The sequence below is a fragment of the Myotis daubentonii genome, chromosome 7 (genome assembly GCF_963259705.1).
Source record: "Myotis daubentonii chromosome 7, mMyoDau2.1, whole genome shotgun sequence".
NCBI classification, from domain to species: Eukaryota; Metazoa; Chordata; class Mammalia; order Chiroptera; family Vespertilionidae; genus Myotis; species Myotis daubentonii.
In genome coordinates this window covers 95,807,238-95,830,070 of record NC_081846.1, presented here as the reverse complement: position 1 = coordinate 95,830,070, position 22,833 = coordinate 95,807,238, and positions in this window count along the sequence as shown.

Genomic DNA, 22,833 nt, shown 5'->3' with positions numbered 1-22,833 from the left:
TTTTACGTGTACTTGCGGTGTTTATTACACGTTCTTAATCATTTCTGGGAACTATCATTGTGTATTTTAACAGTTTTACAGAAATTAGACAGTTTGCTTAGAAGTATTTACCGGAATCGTCACCATTTTAACGGATTCACACAAAAAAACGCCAAAGCCAATCCTCCTTAATTGTAAACAAAAACACTATTCTCGTCATTCCAAGGCTTTAGACACCAATTTTGAGCTCTGTAAGCATGAACACTTAGTATTTGAAACCACAGTCCCGTGAAAACGCCACCGGAAGTACCCGGAGTTGTAAATATTACCAGTATTTTCATCATTTCACAGCTTTCCACTGGAAACTTCCGTGATTGAACACAACAGTAAATGTAGTAAGAATTTATTTACGTGTACTTGATGTGTTTCTTACACGTTCTTAATCATTTTTGGGTACTATCATTGTGTATTTTAACAGTTTTACCAAAATTAGACAGTTTGCTTAGAAGTATTTACCGGAATCGTCACCATTTTAACTGATTCCCACAAAAAAACGCCAAAGCCAATCCTCCTTAATTGTAAACATAAACACTATTCTCGTCATTCCAAGGCTTCAGACACCAATTCTGAGCTCTGTAAGCATGAACACTTAGTATTTGAAAGCACAGTCCCGTGAAAACGCCACCGGAAGCACCCGGAGTTGTAAATATTACCAGTATTTGCGTCATTTCACAGCTTTCCACTGGAAACCTCCGTGAGTGAATACGACAGTAAATGTAGTAAGAATCTATTTACGTGTACTTGAGGTGTTTGGTACACGTTCTTAATTATTTTTGGTACTATCAATGTGTATTTTAACAGTTTTACCAAAATTAGACAGTTTGCTTAGAAGTATTTACCGGAATCGTCACCATTTTAACTGATTCACACAAAAAAACGCCAAAGCCAATCCTCCTTAATTGTAAACATAAACACTATTCTCATCATTCCAAGGATTCAGACACCAATTCTGAGCTCTGTAAGCATGAACACTTAGTATTTGAAAGCACAGTCCCGTGAAAACGCCACCGGAAGTACACGGAGTTGTAAATATTACCAGTATTTTCGTCATTTCACAGCTTTCCACTGGAAACCTCCGTGAGTGAATACGACAGTAAATGTAGTAAGAATCTATTTACGTGTACTTGAGGTGTTTGGTACACGTTCTTAATTATTTTTGGTACTATCAATGTGTATTTTAACAGTTTTACAGAAATTAGACAGTTTGCTTAGAAGTATTTACCGGAATCGTCACCATTTTAACGGATTCAAACAAAAAAACGCCAAAGCCAGTCCTCCTTAATTGTAAACAAAAGCACTATTCGCGTCATTCCAAGGGTTTAGACACCAATTCTGAGCTCTGTAAGCATGAACACTTAGTATTTGAAAGCACAGTCCCGTGAAAACGCCACCGGAAGCACCCGGAGTTGTAAATATTACCAGTATTTGCGTCATTTCACAGCTTTCCACTGGAAACCTCCGTGAGTGAATACGACAGTAAATGTAGTAAGAATCTATTTACGTGTACTTGAGGTGTTTGGTACACGTTCTTAATTATTTTTGGTACTATCAATGTGTATTTTAACAGTTTTACCAAAATTAGACAGTTTGCTTAGAAGTATTTACCGGAATCGTCACCATTTTAACTGATTCACACAAAAAAACGCCAAAGCCAGTCCTCCTTAATTGTAAACAGAAACACTATTCTCATCATTCCAAGGGTTTAGACACCAAATCTGAGCTCTGTAAGCATGAACACTTAGTATTTGAGAGCACAGTCCCGTGAAAACGCCACCGGAAGTACCCGGAGTTGTAAATATTCCAAGTATTTTCTTCATTTCACACCTTTCCACTGGAAACCTCCGTGATTGAATACGACAGTAAATGTAGTAAGAACCTTTTTACGTGTACTTGCGGTGTTTATTACACGTTCTTAATCATTTCTGGGAACTATCATTGTGTATTTTAACAGTTTTACAGAAATTAGACAGTTTGCTTAGAAGTATTTACCGGAATCGTCACCATTTTAACGGATTCACACAAAAAAACGCCAAAGCCAGTCCTCCTTAATTGTAAACAAAAGCACTATTCGCGTCATTCCAAGGGTTTAGACACCAATTCTGAACTCTGTAAGCATGAACACTTAGTATTTGAAAGCACAGTCCCGTGAAAACGCCACCGGAAGTACCCGGAGTTGTAAATATTACCAGTATATTCGTCATTACACAGCTTTCCACTGGAAACCTCCGTGAGTGAATACGACAGTAAATGTAGTAAGAATCTATTTACGTGTAATTGAGGTGTTTCTTACACGTTCTTAATCATTTTTGGGTACTATCATTGTGTATTTTAACAGTTTTACCAAAATTAGACATTTTGCTTAGAAGTATTTACTGGAATCGTCACCATTTTAACTGATTCCCACAAAAAAACGCCAAAGCCAATCCTCCTTAATTGTAAACGTAAACACTATTCTCGTCATTCCAAGGCTTCAGACACCAATTCTGAGCTCTGTAAGCATGAACACTTAGTATTTGAAAGCACAGTCCCGTGAAAATGTCCCCGGAAGTACCCGGAGTTGTAAATATTACCAGTATTTTCGTCATTTCATAGCTTTCCACTGGAAACCTCCGTGAGTGAATACGACAGTAAATGTAGTAAGAATCTATTTACGTGTACTTGAGGTGTTTGTTACACGTTCTTAATCATTTCTTGGAGCTATCATTGTGTATTTTAACAGTTTTACCAAAATTAGACAGTTTGCTTAGAAGTACTTACCGGAATCGTCACCATTTTAACGGATTCACACAAAAAAAACGCCAAAGCCAGTCCTCCTTAATTGTAAACAAAAACACTATTCTCGTAATTCCAAGGCTTTAGACACCAATTCTGAGCTCTGTAAGCATGAACTCTCAATATTTCAAAGCACAGTCCCGTGAAAACGCCACCGGAAGTACCCGGAGTTGTAAATATTACCAGTATTTGCGTCATTTCACAGCTTTCCACTGGAAACCTCCGTGAGTGAATACGACAGTAAATGTAGTAAGAATCTATTTACGTGTACTTGAGGTGTTTGGTACACGTTATTAATTATTTTTGGTACTATCAATGTGTATTTTAACAGTTTTACCAAAATTAGACAGTTTGCTTAGAAGTATTTACCGGAATCGTCACCATTTTAACTGATTCACACAAAAAAACGCCAAAGCCAATCCTCCTTAATTGTAAACATAAACACTATTCTCGTCATTCCAAGGCTTCAGACACCAATTCTGAGCTCTGTAATCATGAACACTTAGTATTTGAAAGCACAGTCCCGTGAAAACGCCACCGGAAGTACACGGAGTTGTAAATATTACCAGTATTTTCGTCATTTCACAGCTTTCCACTGGAAACCTCCGTGAGTGAATACGACAGTAAATGTAGTAAGAATCTATTTACATGTACTTGAGGTGTTTGGTACACGTTCTTAATTATTTTTGGTACTATCAATGTGTATTTTAACAGTTTTACCAAAATTAGACAGTTTGCTTAGAAGTATTTACCGGAATCGTCACCATTTTAACGGATTCACACAAAAAAACGCCAAAGCCAGTCCGCCTTAATTGTAAACAGAAACACTATTCTCATCATTCCAAGGGTTTAGACACCAAATCTGAGCTCTGTAAGCATGAACACTTAGTATTTGAAAGCACAGTCCCGTGAAAACGCCTCCGGAAGTACCCGGAGTTGTAAATATTCCAAGTATTTTCTTCATTTCACACCTTTCCACTGGAAACCTCCGTGATTGAATACGACAGTAAATGTAGTAAGAATATTTTTACGTGTACTTGCGGTGTTTATTACACGTTCTTAATCATCTCTGGGAACTATCATTGTGTATTTTAACAGTTTTACCAAAATTAGACAGTTTGCTTAGAAGTATTTACCGGAATCGTCACCATTTTAACGGATTCACACAAAAAAACGCCAAAGACAGTCCTCCTTAATTGTAAACAAAAGCACTATTCGCGTCATTCCAAGGGTTTAGACACCAATTCTGAGCTCTGTAAGCATGAACACTTAGTATTTGAAAGCACAGTCCCGTGAAAACGCCACCGGAAGTACCCGGAGTTGTAAATATTACCAGTATATTCGTCATTACACAGCTTTCCACTGGAAACCTCCGTGAGTGAATACGACAGTAAATGTAGTAAGAATCTATTTACGTGTAATTGAGGTGTTTCTTACACGTTCTTAATCATTTTTGGGTACTATCATTGTGTATTTTAACAGTTTTACCAAAATTAGACATTTTGCTTAGAAGTATTTACTGGAATCGTCACCATTTTAACTGATTCCCACAAAAAAACGCCAAAGCCAATCCTCCTTAATTGTAAACATAAACACTATTCTCGTCATTCCAAGGCTTCAGACACCAATTCTGAGCTCTGGAAGCATGAACACTTAGTATTTGAAAGCACAGTCCCGTGAAAACGCCACCGGAAGTACACGGAGTTGTAAATATTACCAGTATTTTCGTCATTTCACAGCTTTTCACTGGAAACCTCCGTGAGTGAATACGACAGTAAATGTAGTAAGAATCTATTTACGTGTACTTGAGGTGTTTGGTACACGTTATTAATTATTTTTGGTACTATCAATGTGTATTTTAACAGTTTTACCAAAATTAGACAGTTTGCTTAGAAGTATTTACCGGAATCGTCACCATTTTAACTGATTCACACAAAAAAACGCCAAAGCCAATCCTCCTTAATTGTAAACATAAACACTATTCTCGTCATTCCAAGGCTTCAGACACCAATTCTGAGCTCTGTAATCATGAACACTTAGTATTTGAAAGCACAGTCCCGTGAAAACGCCACCGGAAGTACACGGAGTTGTAAATATTACCAGTATTTTCGTCATTTCACAGCTTTCCACTGGAAACCTCCGTGAGTGAATACGACAGTAAATGTAGTAAGAATCTATTTACATGTACTTGAGGTGTTTGGTACACGTTCTTAATTATTTTTGGTACTATCAATGTGTATTTTAACAGTTTTACCAAAATTAGACAGTTTGCTTAGAAGTATTTACCGGAATCGTCACCATTTTAACGGATTCACACAAAAAAACGCCAAAGCCAGTCCGCCTTAATTGTAAACAGAAACACTATTCTCATCATTCCAAGGGTTTAGACACCAAATCTGAGCTCTGTAAGCATGAACACTTAGTATTTGAAAGCACAGTCCCGTGAAAACGCCTCCGGAAGTACCCGGAGTTGTAAATATTCCAAGTATTTTCTTCATTTCACACCTTTCCACTGGAAACCTCCGTGATTGAATACGACAGTAAATGTAGTAAGAATATTTTTACGTGTACTTGCGGTGTTTATTACACGTTCTTAATCATCTCTGGGAACTATCATTGTGTATTTTAACAGTTTTACCAAAATTAGACAGTTTGCTTAGAAGTATTTACCGGAATCGTCACCATTTTAACGGATTCACACAAAAAAACGCCAAAGACAGTCCTCCTTAATTGTAAACAAAAGCACTATTCGCGTCATTCCAAGGGTTTAGACACCAATTCTGAGCTCTGTAAGCATGAACACTTAGTATTTGAAAGCACAGTCCCGTGAAAACGCCACCGGAAGTACCCGGAGTTGTAAATATTACCAGTATATTCGTCATTACACAGCTTTCCACTGGAAACCTCCGTGAGTGAATACGACAGTAAATGTAGTAAGAATCTATTTACGTGTAATTGAGGTGTTTCTTACACGTTCTTAATCATTTTTGGGTACTATCATTGTGTATTTTAACAGTTTTACCAAAATTAGACATTTTGCTTAGAAGTATTTACTGGAATCGTCACCATTTTAACTGATTCCCACAAAAAAACGCCAAAGCCAATCCTCCTTAATTGTAAACATAAACACTATTCTCGTCATTCCAAGGCTTCAGACACCAATTCTGAGCTCTGGAAGCATGAACACTTAGTATTTGAAAGCACAGTCCCGTGAAAACGCCACCGGAAGTACACGGAGTTGTAAATATTACCAGTATTTTCGTCATTTCACAGCTTTTCACTGGAAACCTCCGTGAGTGAATACGACAGTAAATGTAGTAAGAATCTATTTACGTGTACTTGAGGTGTTTGGTACACGTTATTAATTATTTTTGGTACTATCAATGTGTATTTTAACAGTTTTACCAAAATTAGACAGTTTGCTTAGAAGTATTTACCGGAATCGTCACCATTTTAACTGATTCACACAAAAAAACGCCAAAGCCAATCCTCCTTAATTGTAAACATAAACACTATTCTCGTCATTCCAAGGCTTCAGACACCAATTCTGAGCTCTGTAATCATGAACACTTAGTATTTGAAAGCACAGTCCCGTGAAAACGCCACCGGAAGTACACGGAGTTGTAAATATTACCAGTATTTTCGTCATTTCACAGCTTTCCACTGGAAACCTCCGTGAGTGAATACGACAGTAAATGTAGTAAGAATCTATTTACATGTACTTGAGGTGTTTGGTACACGTTCTTAATTATTTTTGGTACTATCAATGTGTATTTTAACAGTTTTACCAAAATTAGACAGTTTGCTTAGAAGTATTTACCGGAATCGTCACCATTTTAACGGATTCACACAAAAAAACGCCAAAGCCAGTCCTCCTTAATTGTAAACAGAAACACTATTCTCATCATTCCAAGGGTTTAGACACCAAATCTGAGCTCTGTAAGCATGAACACTTAGTATTTGAAAGCACAGTCCCGTGAAAACGCCTCCGGAAGTACCCGGAGTTGTAAATATTCCAAGTATTTTCTTCATTTCACACCTTTCCACTGGAAACCTCCGTGATTGAATACGACAGTAAATGTAGTAAGAATATTTTTACGTGTACTTGCGGTGTTTATTACACGTTCTTAATCATCTCTGGGAACTATCATTGTGTATTTTAACAGTTTTACAGAAATTAGACAGTTTGCTTAGAAGTATTTACCGGAATCGTCACCATTTTAACGGATTCACACAAAAAAACGCCAAAGACAGTCCTCCTTAATTGTAAACAAAAGCACTATTCGCGTCATTCCAAGGGTTTAGACACCAATTCTGAGCTCTGTAAGCATGAACACTTAGTATTTGAAAGCACAGTCCCGTGAAAACGCCACCGGAAGTACCCGGAGTTGTAAATATTACCAGTATATTCGTCATTACACAGCTTTCCACTGGAAACCTCCGTGAGTGAATACGACAGTAAATGTAGTAAGAATCTATTTACGTGTAATTGAGGTGTTTCTTACACGTTCTTAATCATTTTTGGGTACTATCATTGTGTATTTTAACAGTTTTACCAAAATTAGACATTTTGCTTAGAAGTATTTACTGGAATCGTCACCATTTTAACTGATTCCCACAAAAAAACGCCAAAGCCAATCCTCCTTAATTGTAAACATAAACACTATTCTCGTCATTCCAAGGCTTCAGACACCAATTCTGAGCTCTGGAAGCATGAACACTTAGTATTTGAAAGCACAGTCCCGTGAAAACGCCACCGGAAGTACACGGAGTTGTAAATATTACCAGTATTTTCGTCATTTCACAGCTTTTCACTGGAAACCTCCGTGAGTGAATACGACAGTAAATGTAGTAAGAATCTATTTCCGTGTACTTGAGGTGTTTGGTACACGTTCTTAATTATTTTTGGTACTATCAATGTGTATTTTAACAGTTTTACCAAAATTAGACAGTTTGCTTAGAAGTATTTACCGAAATCGTCACCATTTTAACGGATTCACAGAAAAAAACGCCAAAGCCAGTCCTCCTTAATTGTAAACAGAAACACTATTCTCATCATTCCAAGGGTTTAGACACCAAATCTGAGCTCTGTAAGCATGAACACTTAGTATTTGAAAGCACAGTCCCGTGAAAACGCCACCGGAAGTACCCGGAGTTGTAAATACTCCAAGTATTTTCGTTATTTCACACCTTTCCACTGGAAACCTCCGTGATTGAATACGACGGTAAATGAACTAAGAATCTATTTACGTGTACTTGAGGTGTTTCTTACACGTTCTTAATCATTTCTGGGAAATATCATGGTGTATTTTAACAGTTTTACCAAAATTAGACAGTTTGCTTAGAAGTATTTACGGGAATCGTCACCATTTTAACTGATTCACACAAAAAAACGCCAAAGCCAATCCTCCTTAATTGTAAACATAAACACTATTCTCGTCATTCCAAGGCTTCAGACACCAACTCTGAGCTCTATAAGCATGAACACTTAGTATTTGAAAGCACAGTCCCGTGAAAACGCCACCGGAAGTACCCGGAGTTGTAAATATTACCAGTATTTTCGTTTTTTCACAGGTTTCCACTGGAAACATATGTGATTGAATACGACAGTAAATGTAGTAAGAATCTATTTACGTGTACTTGAGGTGTTTCTTACACGTTCTTAATCATTTCTGGGAACTATCACTGTGTATTTTAACAGTTTTACCAAAATTAGACAGTTTGATTAGAAGTATTTACTGGTATCGTCACCATTTTAACGGATTCACACAAAAAAACGCCAAAGCCAATCCTCCTTAATTGTAAACATAAACACTATTCTCGTCATTCCAAGGCTTCAGACACCAATTCTGAGCTCTGTAAGCATGAACACTTAGTATTTGAAAGCACAGTCCCGTGAAAACGCCACCGGAAGTACCCGGAGTTGTAAATATTACCAGTATATTCGTCATTACACAGCTTTCCACTGGAAACCTCCGTGAGTGAATACGACAGTAAATGTAGTAAGAATCTATTTACGTGTAATTGAGGTGTTTCTTACACATTCTTAATCATTTTTGGGTACTATCATTGTGTATTTTAACAGTTTTACCAAAATTAGACATTTTGCTTAGAAGTATTTACTGGAATCGTCACCATTTTAACTGATTCCCACAAAAAAACGCCAAAGCCAATCCTCCTTAATTGTAAACATAAACACTATTCTCGTCATCCCAAGGCTTCAGACACCAATTCTGAGCTCTGTAAGCATGAACACTTAGTATTTGAAAGCACAGTCCCGTGAAAATGTCCCCGGAAGTACCCGGAGTTGTAAATATTACCAGTATTTTCGTCATTTCATAGCTTTCCACTGGAAACCTCCGTGAGTGAATACGACAGTAAATGTAGTAAGAATCTATTTACGTGTACTTGAGGTGTTTGTTACACGTTCTTAATCATTTCTTGGAGCTATCATTGTGTATTTTAACAGTTTTACCAAAATTAGACAGTTTGCTTAGAAGTACTTACCGGAATCGTCACCATTTTAACGGATTCACACAAAAAAAACGCCAAAGCCAGTCCTCCTTAATTGTAAACAAAAACACTATTCTCGTAATTCCAAGGCTTTAGACACCAATTCTGAGCTCTGTAAGCATGAACTCTCAATATTTCAAAGCACAGTCCCGTGAAAACGCCACCGGAAGTACCCGGAGTTGTAAATATTACCAGTATTTGCGTCATTTCACAGCTTTCCACTGGAAACCTCCGTGAGTGAATACGACAGTAAATGTAGTAAGAATCTATTTACGTGTACTTGAGGTGTTTGGTACACGTTATTAATTATTTTTGGTACTATCAATGTGTATTTTAACAGTTTTACCAAAATTAGACAGTTTGCTTAGAAGTATTTACCGGAATCGTCACCATTTTAACTGATTCACACAAAAAAACGCCAAAGCCAATCCTCCTTAATTGTAAACATAAACACTATTCTCGTCATTCCAAGGCTTCAGACACCAATTCTGAGCTCTGTAATCATGAACACTTAGTATTTGAAAGCACAGTCCCGTGAAAACGCCACCGGAAGTACACGGAGTTGTAAATATTACCAGTATTTTCGTCATTTCACAGCTTTCCACTGGAAACCTCCGTGAGTGAATACGACAGTAAATGTAGTAAGAATCTATTTACATGTACTTGAGGTGTTTGGTACACGTTCTTAATTATTTTTGGTACTATCAATGTGTATTTTAACAGTTTTACCAAAATTAGACAGTTTGCTTAGAAGTATTTACCGGAATCGTCACCATTTTAACGGATTCACACAAAAAAACGCCAAAGCCAGTCCTCCTTAATTGTAAACAGAAACACTATTCTCATCATTCCAAGGGTTTAGACACCAAATCTGAGCTCTGTAAGCATGAACACTTAGTATTTGAAAGCACAGTCCCGTGAAAACGCCTCCGGAAGTACCCGGAGTTGTAAATATTCCAAGTATTTTCTTCATTTCACACCTTTCCACTGGAAACCTCCGTGATTGAATACGACAGTAAATGTAGTAAGAATATTTTTACGTGTACTTGCGGTGTTTATTACACGTTCTTAATCATCTCTGGGAACTATCATTGTGTATTTTAACAGTTTTACAGAAATTAGACAGTTTGCTTAGAAGTATTTACCGGAATCGTCACCATTTTAACGGATTCACACAAAAAAACGCCAAAGACAGTCCTCCTTAATTGTAAACAAAAGCACTATTCGCGTCATTCCAAGGGTTTAGACACCAATTCTGAGCTCTGTAAGCATGAACACTTAGTATTTGAAAGCACAGTCCCGTGAAAACGCCACCGGAAGTACCCGGAGTTGTAAATATTACCAGTATATTCGTCATTACACAGCTTTCCACTGGAAACCTCCGTGAGTGAATACGACAGTAAATGTAGTAAGAATCTATTTACGTGTAATTGAGGTGTTTCTTACACGTTCTTAATCATTTTTGGGTACTATCATTGTGTATTTTAACAGTTTTACCAAAATTAGACATTTTGCTTAGAAGTATTTACTGGAATCGTCACCATTTTAACTGATTCCCACAAAAAAACACCAAAGCCAATCCTCCTTAATTGTAAACATAAACACTATTCTCGTCATTCCAAGGCTTCAGACACCAATTCTGAGCTCTGGAAGCATGAACACTTAGTATTTGAAAGCACAGTCCCGTGAAAACGCCACCGGAAGTACCCGGAGTTGTAAATATTACCAGTATTTTCGTCATTTCACAGCTTTTCACTGGAAACCTCCGTGAGTGAATACGACAGTAAATGTAGTAAGAATCTATTTACGTGTACTTGAGGTGTTTGGTACACGTTATTAATTATTTTTGGTACTATCAATGTGTATTTTAACAGTTTTACCAAAATTAGACAGTTTGCTTAGAAGTATTTACCGGAATCGTCACCATTTTAACTGATTCACACAAAAAAACGCCAAAGCCAATCCTCCTTAATTGTAAACATAAACACTATTCTCGTCATTCCAAGGCTTCAGACACCAATTCTGAGCTCTGTAATCATGAACACTTAGTATTTGAAAGCACAGTCCCGTGAAAACGCCACCGGAAGTACACGGAGTTGTAAATATTACCAGTATTTTCGTCATTTCACAGCTTTCCACTGGAAACCTCCGTGAGTGAATACGACAGTAAATGTAGTAAGAATCTATTTACATGTACTTGAGGTGTTTGGTACACGTTCTTAATTATTTTTGGTACTATCAATGTGTATTTTAACAGTTTTACCAAAATTAGACAGTTTGCTAAGAAGTATTTACCGGAATCGTCACCATTTTAACGGATTCACACAAAAAAACGCCAAAGCCAGTCCTCCTTAATTGTAAACAGAAACACTATTCTCATCATTCCAAGGGTTTAGACACCAAATCTGAGCTCTGTAAGCATGAACACTTAGTATTTGAAAGCACAGTCCCGTGAAAACGCCTCCGGAAGTACCCGGAGTTGTAAATATTCCAAGTATTTTCTTCATTTCACACCTTTCCACTGGAAACCTCCGTGATTGAATACGACAGTAAATGTAGTAAGAATATTTTTACGTGTACTTGCGGTGTTTATTACACGTTCTTAATCATCTCTGGGAACTATCATTGTGTATTTTAACAGTTTTACAGAAATTAGACAGTTTGCTTAGAAGTATTTACCGGAATCGTCACCATTTTAACGGATTCACACAAAAAAACGCCAAAGACAGTCCTCCTTAATTGTAAACAAAAGCACTATTCGCGTCATTCCAAGGGTTTAGACACCAATTCTGAGCTCTGTAAGCATGAACACTTAGTATTTGAAAGCACAGTCCCGTGAAAACGCCACCGGAAGTACCCGGAGTTGTAAATATTACCAGTATATTCGTCATTACACAGCTTTCCACTGGAAACCTCCGTGAGTGAATACGACAGTAAATGTAGTAAGAATCTATTTACGTGTAATTGAGGTGTTTCTTACACGTTCTTAATCATTTTTGGGTACTATCATTGTGTATTTTAACAGTTTTACCAAAATTAGACATTTTGCTTAGAAGTATTTACTGGAATCGTCACCATTTTAACTGATTCCCACAAAAAAACGCCAAAGCCAATCCTCCTTAATTGTAAACATAAACACTATTCTCGTCATTCCAAGGCTTCAGACACCAATTCTGAGCTCTGGAAGCATGAACACTTAGTATTTGAAAGCACAGTCCCGTGAAAACGCCACCGGAAGTACCCGGAGTTGTAAATATTACCAGTATTTTCGTCATTTCACAGCTTTTCACTGGAAACCTCCGTGAGTGAATACGACAGTAAATGTAGTAAGAATATATTTCCGTGTACTTGAGGTGTTTGGTACACGTTCTTAATTATTTTTGGTACTATCAATGTGTATTTTAACAGTTTTACCAAAATTAGACAGTTTGCTTAGAAGTATTTACCGAAATCGTCACCATTTTAACGGATTCACAGAAAAAAACGCCAAAGCCAGTCCTCCTTAATTGTAAACAGAAACACTATTCTCATCATTCCAAGGGTTTAGACACCAAATCTGAGCTCTGTAAGCATGAACACTTAGTATTTGAAAGCACAGTCCCGTGAAAACGCCACCGGAAGTACCCGGAGTTGTAAATACTCCAAGTATTTTCGTTATTTCACACCTTTCCACTGGAAACCTCCGTGATTGAATACGACGGTAAATGAACTAAGAATCTATTTACGTGTACTTGAGGTGTTTCTTACACGTTCTTAATCATTTCTGGGAAATATCATGGTGTATTTTAACAGTTTTACCAAAATTAGACAGTTTGCTTAGAAGTATTTACGGGAATCGTCACCATTTTAACTGATTCACACAAAAAAACGCCAAAGCCAATCCTCCTTAATTGTAAACATAAACACTATTCTCGTCATTCCAAGGCTTCAGACACCAACTCTGAGCTCTATAAGCATGAACACTTAGTATTTGAAAGCACAGTCCCGTGAAAACGCCACCGGAAGTACCCGGAGTTGTAAATATTACCAGTATTTTCGTTTTTTCACAGGTTTCCACTGGAAACATATGTGATTGAATACGACAGTAAATGTAGTAAGAATCTATTTACGTGTACTTGAGGTGTTTCTTACACGTTCTTAATCATTTCTGGGAACTATCACTGTGTATTTTAACAGTTTTACCAAAATTAGACAGTTTGATTAGAAGTATTTACTGGTATCGTCACCATTTTAACGGATTCACACAAAAAAACGCCAAAGCCAATCCTCCTTAATTGTAAACATAAACACTATTCTCGTCATTCCAAGGCTTCAGACACCAATTCTGAGCTCTGTAAGCATGAACACTTAGTATTTGAAAGCACAGTCCCGTGAAAACGCCACCGGAAGTACCCGGAGTTGTAAATATTACCAGTATATTCGTCATTACACAGCTTTCCACTGGAAACCTCCGTGAGTGAATACGACAGTAAATGTAGTAAGAATCTATTTACGTGTAATTGAGGTGTTTCTTACACATTCTTAATCATTTTTGGGTACTATCATTGTGTATTTTAACAGTTTTACCAAAATTAGACATTTTGCTTAGAAGTATTTACTGGAATCGTCACCATTTTAACTGATTCCCACAAAAAAACGCCAAAGCCAATCCTCCTTAATTGTAAACATAAACACTATTCTCGTCATTCCAAGGCTTCAGACACCAATTCTGAGCTCTGTAAGCATGAACACTTAGTATTTGAAAGCACAGTCCCGTGAAAATGTCCCCGGAAGTACCCGGAGTTGTAAATATTACCAGTATTTTCGTCATTTCATAGCTTTCCACTGGAAACCTCCGTGAGTGAATACGAAAGTAAATGTAGTAAGAATCTATTTACGTGTACTTGAGGTGTTTGTTACACGTTCTTAATCATTTCTTGGAGCTATCATTGTGTATTTTAACAGTTTTACCAAAATTAGACAGTTTGCTTAGAAGTACTTACCGAAATCGTCACCATTTTAACGGATTCCCACAAAAAAACGCCAGAGCCAATTCTCCTTAATTGTAAACATAAACACTATTCTCGTCCTTCCAAGGCTTCAGACACCAATTCTGAGCTCTGTAAGCATGAACACTTAGTATTTGAAAGCACAGTCCCGTGAAAATGCCACCGGAAGCACCCGGAGTTGTAAATATTACCACTATTTGCGTCATTTCACAGCTTTCCACTGGAAACCTCCGTGATTGAATACAACAGTAAATGTAGTAAGAATCTATTTACGTGTACTTGAGATGTTTCTTACACGTTCTTAATCATTTTTGGATACTATCATTGTGTATTTTAACAGTTTTACCAAAATTAGACAGTTTGCTTAGAAGTATTTACCGGAATTGTCACCATTTTAACTGATTCACACAAAAAAACGCCAAAGCCAATCCTCCTTAATTGTAAACATAAAGACTATTCTCGTCATTCCAAGGCTTCAGACACCAATTCTGAGCTCTGTAAGCATGAACACTTAGTATTTGAAAGCACAGTCCCGTGAAAACGCCACCGGAAGCACCCGGAGTTGTAAATATTACCAGTATTTTCGTCATTTCACAGCTTTCCACTGGAAACCTCCGTGAGTGAATACGACAGTAAATGTAGTAAGAATCTATTTACGTGTACTTGAGGTGTTTGGTACACGTTCTTAATTATTTTTGGTACTATCAATGTGTATTTTAACAGTTTTACCAAAATTAGACAGTTTGCTTAGAAGTATTTACCGGAATCGTCACCATTTTAACTGATTCACACAAAAAAACGCCAAAGCCAGTCCTCCTTAATTGTAAACATAAACACTATTCTCGTCATTCCAAGGCTTCAGACACCAATTCTGAGCTCTGTAAGCATGAACACTTAGTATTTGAAAGCACAGTCCCGTGAAAACGCCACCGGAAGTACCCAGAGTTGTAAATATTACCAGTATTTTCGTCATTTCACAGCTTTCCACTGGAAACCTCCGTGAGTGAATACGACAGTAAATGTAGTAAGAATCTATTTACGTGTAATTGAGGTGTTTCTTACACGTTCTTAATCATTTTTGGGTCCTATCATTGTGTATTTTAACAGTTTTACCAAAATTAGACATTTTGCTTAGAAGTATTTACTGGAATCGTCACCATTTTAACTGATTCCCACAAAAAAACGCAAAAGCCAATCCTCCTTAATTGTAAACATAAACACTATTCTCGTCATTCCAAGGCTTCAGACACCAATTCTGAGCTCTGTAAGCATGAACACTTAGTATTTGAAAGCACAGTCCCGTGAAAACGCCACCGGAAGTACACGGAGTTGTAAATATTACCAGTATTTTCGTCATTTCACAGCTTTCCACTGGAAACCTCCGTGAGTGAATACGACAGTAAATGTAGTAAGAATCTATTTGCATGTACTTGAGGTGTTTGGTACACGTTCTTAATTATTTTTGGTACTATCAATGTGTATTTTAACAGTTTTACCAAAATTAGACAGTTTGCTTAGAAGTATTTACCGGAATCGTCACCATTTTAACGGATTCACACAAAAAAACGCCAAAGCCAGTCCTCCTTAATTGTAAACAGAAACACTATTCTCATCATTCCAAGGGTTTAGACACCAAATCTGAGCTCTGTAAGCATGAACACTTAGTATTTGAAAGCACAGTCCCGTGAAAACGCCTCCGGAAGTACCCGGAGTTGTAAATATTCCAAGTATTTTCTTCATTTCACACCTTTCCACTGGAAACCTCCGTGATTGAATACGACAGTAAATGTAGTAAGAATATTTTTACGTGTACTTGCGGTGTTTATTACACGTTCTTAATCATCTCTGGGAACTATCATTGTGTATTTTAACAGTTTTACAGAAATTAGACAGTTTGCTTAGAAGTATTTACCGGAATCGTCACCATTTTAACGGATTCACACAAAAAAACGCCAAAGACAGTCCTCCTTAATTGTAAACAAAAGCACTATTCGCGTCATTCCAAGGGTTTAGACACCAATTCTGAGCTCTGTAAGCATGAACACTTAGTATTTGAAAGCACAGTCCCGTGAAAACGCCACCGGAAGTACCCGGAGTTGTAAATATTACCAGTATATTCGTCATTACACAGCTTTCCACTGGAAACCTCCGTGAGTGAATACGACAGTAAATGTAGTAAGAATCTATTTACGTGTAATTGAGGTGTTTCTTACACGTTCTTAATCATTTTTGGGTACTATCATTGTGTATTTTAACAGTTTTACCAAAATTAGACATTTTGCTTAGAAGTATTTACTGGAATCGTCACCATTTTAACTGATTCCCACAAAAAAACGCCAAAGCCAATCCTCCTTAATTGTAAACATAAACACTATTCTCGTCATTCCAAGGCTTCAGACACCAATTCTGAGCTCTGGAAGCATGAACACTTAGTATTTGAAAGCACAGTCCCGTGAAAACGCCACCGGAAGTACCCGGAGTTGTAAATATTACCAGTATTTTCGTCATTTCACAGCTTTTCACTGGAAACCTCCGTGAGTGAATACGACAGTAAATGTAGTAAGAATCTATTTCCGTGTACTTGAGGTGTTTGGTACACGTTCTTAATTATTTTTGGTACTATCAATGTGTATTTTAACAGTTTTACCAAAATTAGACAGTTTGCTTAGAAGTATTTACCGAAATCGTCACCATTTTAACGGATTCACAGAAAAAAACGCCAAAGCCAGTCCTCCTTAATTGTAAACAGAAACACTATTCTCATCATTCCAAGGGTTTAGACACCAAATCTGAGCTCTGTAAGCATGAACACTTAGTATTTGAAAGCACAGTCCCGTGAAAACGCCACCGGAAGTACCCGGAGTTGTAAATACTCCAAGTATTTTCGTTATTTCACACCTTTCCACTGGAAACCTCCGTGATTGAATACGACGGTAAATGAACGAAGAATCTATTTACGTGTACTTGAGGTGTTTCTTACACGTTCTTAATCATTTCTGGGAAATATCATGGTGTATTTTAACAGTTTTACCAAAATTAGACAGTTTGCTTAGAAGTATTTACGGGAATCGTCACCATTTTAACTGATTCACACAAAAAAACGCCAAAGCCAATCCTCCTTAATTGTAAACATAAACACTATTCTCGTCATTCCAAGGCTTCAGACACCAACTCTGAGCTCTATAAGCATGAACACTTAGTATTTGAAAGCACAGTCCCGTGAAAACGCCACCGGAAGTACCCGGAGTTGTAAATATTACCAGTATTTTCGTTTTTTCACAGGTTTCCACTGGAAACATATGTGATTGAATACGACAGTAAATGTAGTAAGAATCTATTTACGTGTACTTGAGGTGTTTCTTACACGTTCTTAATCATTTCTGGGAACTATCACTGTGTATTTTAACAGTTTTACCAAAATTAGACAGTTTGATTAGAAGTATTTACTGGTATCGTCACCATTTTAACGGATTCACACAAAAAAACGCCAAAGCCAATCCTCCTTAATTGTAAACATAAACACTATTCTCGTCATTCCAAGGCTTCAGACACCAATTCTGAGCTCTGTAAGCATGAACACTTAGTATTTGAAAGCACAGTCCCGTGAAAACGCCACCGGAAGTACCCGGAGTTGTAAATATTACCAGTATATTCGTCATTACACAGCTTTCCACTGGAAACCTCCGTGAGTGAATACGACAGTAAATGTAGTAAGAATCTATTTACGTGTAATTGAGGTGTTTCTTACACATTCTTAATCATTTTTGGGTACTATCATTGTGTATTTTAACAGTTTTACCAAAATTAGACATTTTGCTTAGAAGTATTTACTGGAATCGTCACCATTTTAACTGATTCCCACAAAAAAACGCCAAAGCCAATCCTCCTTAATTGTAAACATAAACACTATTCTCGTCATTCCAAGGCTTCAGACACCAATTCTGAGCTCTGTAAGCATGAACACTTAGTATTTGAAAGCACAGTCCCGTGAAAATGTCCCCGGAAGTACCCGGAGTTGTAAATATTACCAGTATTTTCGTCATTTCATAGCTTTCCACTGGAAACCTCCGTGAGTGAATACGAAAGTAAATGTAGTAAGAATCTATTTACGTGTACTTGAGGTGTTTGTTACACGTTCTTAATCATTTCTTGGAGCTATCATTGTGTATTTTAACAGTTTTACCAAAATTAGACAGTTTGCTTAGAAGTACTTACCGAAATCGTCACCATTTTAACGGATTCCCACAAAAAAACGCCAGAGCCAATTCTCCTTAATTGTAAACATAAACACTATTCTCGTCCTTCCAAGGCTTCAGACACCAATTCTGAGCTCTGTAAGCATGAACACTTAGTATTTGAAAGCACAGTCCCGTGAAAATGCCACCGGAAGCACCCGGAGTTGTAAATATTACCACTATTTGCGTCATTTCACAGCTTTCCACTGGAAACCTCCGTGATTGAATACAACAGTAAATGTAGTAAGAATCTATTTACGTGTACTTGAGATGTTTCTTACACGTTCTTAATCATTTTTGGATACTATCATTGTGTATTTTAACAGTTTTACCAAAATTAGACAGTTTGCTTAGAAGTATTTACCGGAATTGTCACCATTTTAACTGATTCACACAAAAAAACGCCAAAGCCAATCCTCCTTAATTGTAAACATAAAGACTATTCTCGTCATTCCAAGGCTTCAGACACCAATTCTGAGCTCTGTAAGCATGAACACTTAGTATTTGAAAGCACAGTCCCGTGAAAACGCCACCGGAAGCACCCGGAGTTGTAAATATTACCAGTATTTTCGTCATTTCACAGCTTTCCACTGGAAACCTCCGTGAGTGAATACGACAGTAAATGTAGTAAGAATCTATTTACGTGTACTTGAGGTGTTTGGTACACGTTCTTAATTATTTTTGGTACTATCAATGTGTATTTTAACAGTTTTACCAAAATTAGACAGTTTGCTTAGAAGTATTTACCGGAATCGTCACCATTTTAACTGATTCACACAAAAAAACGCCAAAGCCAGTCCTCCTTAATTGTAAACATAAACACTATTCTCGTCATTCCAAGGCTTCAGACACCAATTCTGAGCTCTGTAAGCATGAACACTTAGTATTTGAAAGCACAGTCCCGTGAAAACGCCACCGGAAGTACCCAGAGTTGTAAATATTACCAGTATTTTCGTCATTTCACAGCTTTCCACTGGAAACCTCCGTGAGTGAATACGACAGTAAATGTAGTAAGAATCTATTTACGTGTAATTGAGGTGTTTCTTACACGTTCTTAATCATTTTTGGGTCCTATCATTGTGTATTTTAACAGTTTTACCAAAATTAGACATTTTGCTTAGAAGTATTTACTGGAATCGTCACCATTTTAACTGATTCCCACAAAAAAACGCAAAAGCCAATCCTCCTTAATTGTAAACATAAACACTATTCTCGTCATTCCAAGGCTTCAGACACCAATTCTGAGCTCTGTAAGCATGAACACTTAGTATTTGAAAGCACAGTCCCGTGAAAACGCCACCGGAAGTACCCGGAGTTGTAAATATTACCAGCATTTTCGTCATTTCACAGCTTTTCACTGGAAACCTCCGTGAGTGAATACGACAGTAAATGTAGTAAGAATCTATTTCCGTGTACTTGAGGTGTTTGGTACACGTTCTTAATTATTTTTGGTACTATCAATGTGTATTTTAACAGTTTTACCAAAATTAGACAGTTTGCTTAGAAGTATTTACCGGAATCGTAACCATTTTAACGGATTCACACAAAAAAACGCCAAAGCCAGTCCTCCTTAATTGTAAACAAAAACACTATTCTCGTCATTCCAAGGGTTGAGACACCAATTCTGAGCTCTGTAAGCATGAACACTTAGTATTTGAAAGCACAGTCCCGTGAAAACGCCACCGGAAGTACGCGGAGATGTAAATATTACCAGTATTTGCGTCATTTCACAGCTTTCCACTAGAAACCACCGTGATTGAATACGACAGTAAATGTAGTAAGAATCTATTTAAGTGTACTTGAGGTGTTTCTTACACGTTGTTAGTCCTTTCTGGGAACTATCATTGTGTACTTTAACAGTTTTACCAAAATTAGACAGTTTGCTTAGAAGTATTTACCGGAATAGTCACCATTTTAACTGATTCACACAAAAAAACGCCAAAGCCAATCCTCCTTAATTCTAAACTGAAACACTATTCTCGTCATTCCAAGGCGTTAGACACCAATTCTGAGCTCTGTAAGCATGAAGTCTTAATATTTCAAAGCACAGTCCCGTGAAAACGCCACCGGAAGTACCCGGAGACGTAAATATTACCGGTATTTTCGTCATTTCACAGCTTTCCACTGGAAACCTCCGTGATTGAATACGACAGTAAATATAGTAAGAATGTATTTAGGTGTACTTGAGGTGTTTCTTACACGTTCTTAATCATTTCTGGGAACTATAATTGTGTATTTTAACAGTTTTACCAAAATTAGACAGTTTGCTTAGCAGTATTTACCAGAATCATCATCATTTTAACTGATTCACACAAAAAAACGCCAAAGCCAATCCTCCTTAATTGTAAAGAGAAAAAATATTCCCGTCATTCCAAGGCTTCAGACACCAATTCTGAGCTTTGTAAGCATGAACTCTTAATTTTTCAAAGCACAGTCCCGTGAAAACGCCACCGGAAGTACCCGGAGTCGTCAATATTACCAGTATTTGCGTCATTGCACAGCTTTCCACTGGAAACCTCCGTGATTGAATACGACAGTAAATATAGTAAGAATGTATTTAGGTGTACTTGAGGTGTTTCTTACACATTCTTAATCATTTCTGGGAACTTTAAACTGTGTATTTTAACAGTTTTACCAAAATTATACAGTTTGCTTAGAAGTATTTACCAAAATCGTCATCATTTTAACTGATTCACACAAAAAAACGCCAAAGCCAATCCTCCTTAATTGTAAAGAGAAACAATATTCTCATCATTCCAAGGCTTTAGACACCAATTCTGAGCTCGGTAAGCATGAACTCTTAATATTTCAAAGCACAGTCCCGTGAAAACGCCACCGGAAGTACCCAGAGTCGTCAATATTACCAGTATTTGCGTCATTTCACAGCTTTTCACTTGAAACCTCCGTGACTGAATGAGACAGTAAATGTAGTAAGACTCTATTTACGTGTACTTGAGGTGTTTCTTACACGTTCTTAATCATTTCTGGGAACTATCATTGTGTATTTTAACAGTGTTACCAAAATTAGAAAGTTTGCTTAGAAGTATTTACCGGAATCGTCACCATTTTAACTGATTCACACAAAAAAACGCCAAAGCCAATCCTCCTTAATTGTAAACTGAAACACTATTCTCGTCATTCCAAGGCGTTAGACACCAATTCAGAGCTCTGTAAGCATGAACTCTTAATATTTCAAAGCACATTCCCGTGAAAACGCCACCGGAAGTACGCGGAGATGTAAATATTACCAGTATTTGCGTCATTTCACAGCTTTCCACTAGAAACCACCGAGATTGAATACGACAGTAAATGTAGTAAGAATCTATTTAAGTGTACTTGAGGTGTTTCTTACACGTTGTTAGTCCTTTCTGGGAACTATCATTGTGTATTTTAACAGTTTTACCAAAATTAGACAGTTTGCTTAGAAGTATTTAACGGAATCGTCACCATTTTAACTGATTCACACAAAAAAACGCCAAAGCCAATCCTCCTTAATTGTAAACTGAAACACTATTCTCGTCATTCCAAGGCGTTAGACACCAATTCAGAGCTCTGTAAGCATGAAGTCTTAATATTTCAAAGCACAGTCCCGTGAAAACGCCACCGGAAGTACCCGGAGACGTAAATATTACCGGTATTTTCGTCATTTCACAGCTTTCCACTGGAAACCTCCGTGATTGAATACGACAGTAAATATAGTAAGAATGTATTTAGGTGTACTTGAGGTGTTTCTTACACGTTCTTAATCATTTCTGGGAACTATAATTGTGTATTTTAACAGTTTTACCAAAATTAGACAGTTTGCTTAGCAGTATTTACCAGAATCATCATCATTTTAACTGATTCACACAAAAAAACGCCAAAGCCAATCCTCCTTAATTGTAAAGAGAAAAAATATTCCCGTCATTCCAAGGCTTCAGACACCAATTCTGAGCTTTGTAAGCATGAACTCTTAATTTTTCAAAGCACAGTCCCGTGAAAACGCCACCGGAAGTACCCGGAGTCGTCAATATTACCAGTATTTGCGTCATTGCACAGCTTTCCACTGGAAACCTCCGTGATTGAATACGACAGTAAATATAGTAAGAATGTATTTAGGTGTACTTGAGGTGTTTCTTACACATTCTTAATCATTTCTGGGAACTTTAAACTGTGTATTTTAACAGTTTTACCAAAATTATACAGTTTGCTTAGCAGTATTTACCAAAATCGTCATCATTTTAACTGATTCACACAAAAAAACGCCAAAGCCAATCCTCCTTAATTGTAAAGAGAAACAATATTCT